The following is a 5563-nucleotide window of genomic DNA, read 5'->3' as shown; positions in this document are numbered from 1 at the left end:
CTCTTTTGTGAAGAGAAATGACAAAAATACCCTGAGGTGACTTAAATAGAATTTATAAGGTTGTGGCTATAAAAAGTACACCATTTGAGGTAATTATTTAGAATAGCAAGAGACATCAAAAATATACACACGAATGAGGTTAAAGGATTGAAAGGTTGTACTAATTTATAAAATTAGTTCTACAGCCAAAAGTCCAATAGGATGGCTTTAATAAAATATAAAGCTGATTATGCCGATAAAAGGGCATTTTAGTAAATGATTTTTATGCAAGGCTTAAAGGATGAGTTATGGCTTGAGAAAATTCATAGGTTTTCTCTAAAGGAAAAAGGAATTTATGGAGTAGATAGAAGAATTTTTTGAGCTCTGGAAAGTAGTCAAGAAAGCTAGAGAAACATAGGCCAAGTAAATTAGGAGGAAACTTAAAGACTAAGTTTTAATCCAATGGTTAGGATTCAATCTTCCTTCTCCTCCACCAAATTGTTGACACCTAGAACCTTCTAGAAGATTGTTGTAAGGATGATGTAAGAAGGTGATGTAATGATGATGCAAGAGTCCACTTGAACTTTCAAGTTTGCCCTTACTCTTTCTATTAGCTACCAAAGACATTTTGGTCCATTCAAGCCAAAGTTTTGGCTATAAATAGAGCCTTTCTCCTTTTAATTTTTGGCCAACATGAGTTTAAGAGGGGAAACTCTTGCAAAATTCTTTCTTGAAAGTATAATCAAGAGAAAGCAACTACCTTTAGTCATCCAAGCTTAGATCGAAGGTTAGTAAGTGGTTCTATGTTGTTCCTTGCTTGTTTTTCTTGAGTTTGATGGTTGAAAATCTGGTTCTTCCTCTTGTTCATGGCTGGTCAAAATGTTTTAGGGTTAATGGGTGGAAGTTTTGGAGTTAAACATAGTTAAAGAACTTTAATTCAAAGTTGTTTCAAGTGGAACTGTGTTAACATTTGAAGGATTTCATGATATGGAGGCTTAAGGATCAATTTGGCCAAGTCTGAATCTGTACCTTAGTGTGAATTTTTGATGATTCTAAGGCTTCTAATGAATTTAGAATGGAAAATTATGCGGAAACAAGTTAAGAAAGTGAAGTTGAAAGTATTAGAATCAAAAGTAGAATTTTAGGAATTCCAAGGGTACTATTCAGCCAACACTGATTTTTGGGAAAGAGTTGGATTTTTGTAAATCTAAGTAGATACATAGATTCCTTGGGAAAAATTGTGTAAGAGAACAATTTTTATAAAGCTAAAACATTAATCCAAAAATAAAGAGAAAAAGGATTATGTTCAAGAAAGTTAGTTTTGAACTTTATGTAATCTCTTGGTCCTAATAGATTGTGTGATCAATATAGTTATATTTAGGACCTTGAAACATCCAAGAGGATGTTTATTGATGTTGACCAAAAGCTATTATGGTTGGGAAGTCAAGGGAATCAAAGGAAAAGCAAGAGGAAAGCTTGAAGTACAAGATAGTGAACTTACACTTTTATGCTTGATGTGGTATGCTTATGTGTTAGCTTGTAATTGTTGGTGTTTGAATGATGTTGTGGCATAATGATTGTTGTTGAAAATACTATTTTTAATATGTTTCTATGGCCATGCATTTTTACACCAAGCATAAAGTATGATGGCATGTCACTAGTTAATCTAAATTTATGAAAAATTACATACCATACATTAGCATCCATCTTGTGCATATACGTGGTAATGTTTGCTACTGAGATTCTCCTGAATCTCATCCCTCCCTAACCAACCATTTAGGTCAATTAATGATGGGCAATAATGGCATGAGAACAAGGAGAAGAACGTGGAGAATTATTGATGTTAATGAATGAGATTATGTTCAATGTATAATTCTCCTATTTTGTACATTATATTTATTTATGCCTTGATGCAATTTATGTGTGTAGAATGCTTATGGCATGAATAGCAATGTATGAGCATGAATGGGAAAGAATAAACTAAGTTATGTATGCCAAAGAAATAAAAAGAATTAAAGTAAAGAGTGGCTAAGGGATAAAACATAGGTCCTAAAGCAGTTAGTTTCGAGCTTCAGTTTGACCTACCAATTGAATGAGTTAAACCACAAAATTTGGAAGACTTATAGTACACGTCTCATGTTTTAAAATGAGAGGTAGATCACCTCAATTGGATGTATACATAAGGAGATACTAATTTCTAAAGTTGAGACACATAGTTTGAAAGTTCCGGATTTTACCAAATGAACAACCATCTTTATTGATTAAACTGTACGAATTGGCCAAAAATAAGTCTAATTGGATATTTTTCCCTTAAAGAGCATTGAAAGATCCTTCTGTGGAATTTTAGAACATCTCCATACATTTTTTCTAGAATTAGTTATGATTTTTCAAAGTTGGACCTCTAATATGGAAATTCCACTTTGAATAGTGATTTTACGAAAAGAAACGTCCAGAATGTAAATTTTGAGCATAAGACCATCCAATGTGGTCAGATATGGTTCTAAATGAACTCTAAGGTATGATAAAAGTAAGGTCAGTTTGTGACTGTGCTGTAATGAGGACATTGCATTGAGTTCTGTGGGGGAGGGAGGAAGTTGGTTTGGGCTTAAAAGAGGTGTTGTGATTTGATTTGTTGGGTTACTCTTTGTTGTGGATGGTTCTTGTTGAACTTGTCAAAATTTTTCAAAAAATTTGAAAATTTTGAAAGTTTTCCCAATCTTCCATCACTTACTTCTAAGTTATGTATTAAAATTGTTAAAATCTAGTGATGGATTGTTGAGTTGGGTTGTTTTGATAACTATTTTGGTACGTGGTAATGGTAAAGGAGCTTAGAATTGAGGTTGAATAGGATTTAGAGAGTTAGAGGGCTCTATGTGAATCTAGGTCGTGACCTCACGATCTTCAAGTCATGACCTAGAGGTTAGGTTGAGAAGAAGGGCTCTTTATGATTTTAAGTCGCGACCTTGATGTCTCAAATACGACTTGGGGAAAGGAACTGGCGAAGGTGCTCTATGTAACATCCAAACTTTTGGACTTAGAAGTACCAGAAATAGCCTGAATTGGATAGGCTACTAGACCCTTTTCGAGCAGAAGTGTCAAGGATGAGAAAGGAAGTCAAAGCAGTTTTAGGGACTAAACTGCAAAATAAAAGTTTTAAGGGGCTAAAGTGTAATCAAAGTTAGAGGCTCCAGTAAAGTCTCAAAGGTCCAAAAAGAGAAAAGAGGCTAGATACAGGCCAAGGGTTAAGTTAGAAACCTCAAAGAGAGGATTGTACGAAGTTAAGTCCAAGTAGGGACTAAACGGTAAATTCAGAAAGTTATGATCAATAGGGGTAAAAATGGAAGAGTATACATAGAATTCTAAGAAAATCCTAAAAGATTTGAAATAATATTCTAAGGCTCTTCTGTGAAGAGAAAAGATGAAAATACCCCTGAGGCAGATTAAATAGAATTTATGAGGTTATGGCGGGTAAAAAGTATACCGTTTGAGGTAATTATTTAAAATAGCAAGAGACCTCAAAAATGTATACAAAAATGAGATTAAATGGTTGAAAGGTTGTACTAATTTATAAAATTAGTCCCGTAATCAAAAGACCAGTGAAATGGCTTTAATAAAATAAAAAGCCGGTCATGCTGATAAAAAGGTATTTTAGTAAATGAATTTTTATGCAAGGCTTAAAGGAAATGTTATGGCCTAAGAAAATTTATAGATATTCTATAGAATTAAAGAGAATTTATGGAGTAAATAGAAGAATTTTTTGAGCTCCGGAAGGCCATAAAGAAAGCTGGAGAAATGTGGGCCAAGTAAATTGGGAGAAAACTTAAGGATTAAGTTTTGATCTAACGGCTAGAATCTAATCTCTCTTCTCCTCCATCACATTTGTGACTGTCACATCCAGAAATATGGTATTTGGGAAATAGAAATATTCATAAATAATTAAGGGTCAAAAATGACAAGGAGTAATAGAAGAATTTTGGGTGGAAAATAATTATTATAAATTTCCAAGCCACTTATGAAAAGTTTGACTAATTAAGGAAAATTGGTCAAGAGTAAATAGGGGAAAAATAATTCCAAGTATTAGAAAATTAAGGAAAAATAAGGACAAGGTTCCTTGAGAATTATATGGAATTATAAAATTAGTTTTATGACCAATTTGCCCTTAGAGAAATTACAAAGGAATTTAAGGGCAATTTAAGCTAATTTAAGGTCCTTATTTGGAAAATTCAAAATAAATATATTTAAGAAGGATAAAATTCCAAGAAAATTCTTATGAAATCCCAAGGAATTATAAGAGATTATGAAATTAAAAGAAGACCCTCAAGTATCCAGGATTTTTTCCAATTCTTTGGAAAAGTGAAAAAATCACTAAAGAGAAGGAAAATAGTTTTCCTTTTTATTTAATTATTGAGAAATTAAATTTGAGACAAAGAGGGCAATTTGGGAAGATAAAAATAAGGAGAATAATTTATGGATCTGAGAGAAAATAATTACAAAGGCCAGAGCACTGTAATTATAGAAAAGAAGTTAAACCCGAAGTAAAAGTGCACCGATAAAGTGTTGATCGGAGCCTTGCACTTTACTTGGCCCATAAGCTACCACTTGTCAAGCCTTTAATGGATGATAATTAGAGCTTTCCAAGTGTCAAGCTACCAATGGAGAGGATCTTGACTTTGGAATTTAATTACAATGTGAATTAAGTTAATTAAAGAGAAAATGCAAGACTAAGTAGGCTTATGACACTTGGCTCTTCATTAATTGTGGTAGATGGGATATTTTGATAGCATTGATGAGCTCTTCTCTCCCCTAAATCAGATGGGAATTTCGTGCAAGGCATGAAGAGAGGGAAAAAGAGAGAGTTTTGAGGGAAAACCAAGAGAAAGGCATCAACTTTGGTCATACAATCAAGGTTCAAGGTGAGTTCTTGGCTCTAGATGTGTTCTTGCCTTGTTTTCTTTCTCTTTTATGGTTGAAAATATGTCTTCTTTCCCTCTTTTGATGCTGGCCGAACTGGTTGTTTAAGGGGAAAGGGAGTTTTGCTCATCACACTTGTTAAAATACTACAACACAAGCTAGATCCTAGTGTTTGCAAGTGATTATGGTTGGTTTTGAAGCATTTTTCATGGTTACTTCCTTGACTGTCATTTTTGGCCAAGACAAGATCTGAATCCTAGGATGTGTTTTTAAAATTTTTGAGGCTTCCATTGTGTTCAAAATGAAAAATGGTGCAGGGTAAACCTAAAGAACAAGTGTTGGAAGCCATAGAATCAAAGTTGAAATTTTTGGATAAGGAACCCTAATGGTTCGGTCAAGCTGAAACTGAAAGAAGAAAATTTATTTTGTTAAATCCAAGTAGATATTTGGAATCTACATGAAAAATCATGTAGGAAGGAGTCAAGAGGGAATTTTTAGGGTTTATGGAAAACAACTCTAAAAATTCAAGAAACAAAGATAGAGGCTTTAAGGGGTTTAGGGGCTTCTTGAGTTATGTGATTGATTTTTATGTGGAATGTTTAATAATACTTGCTGCCCTTTTTGGGGATTGCCATGTTAGGGTTTGGCAATTGTGGAAGCAAGAAAGAAGAAC

Source organism: Neltuma alba, unplaced genomic scaffold, assembly GCF_004799145.2.
Source record: "Neltuma alba isolate B1F8T4 unplaced genomic scaffold, ASM479914v2 tig00010213_pilon, whole genome shotgun sequence".
Lineage (NCBI taxonomy): Eukaryota > Viridiplantae > Streptophyta > Magnoliopsida > Fabales > Fabaceae > Neltuma > Neltuma alba.
This window is presented reverse-complemented; position numbering follows the sequence as displayed.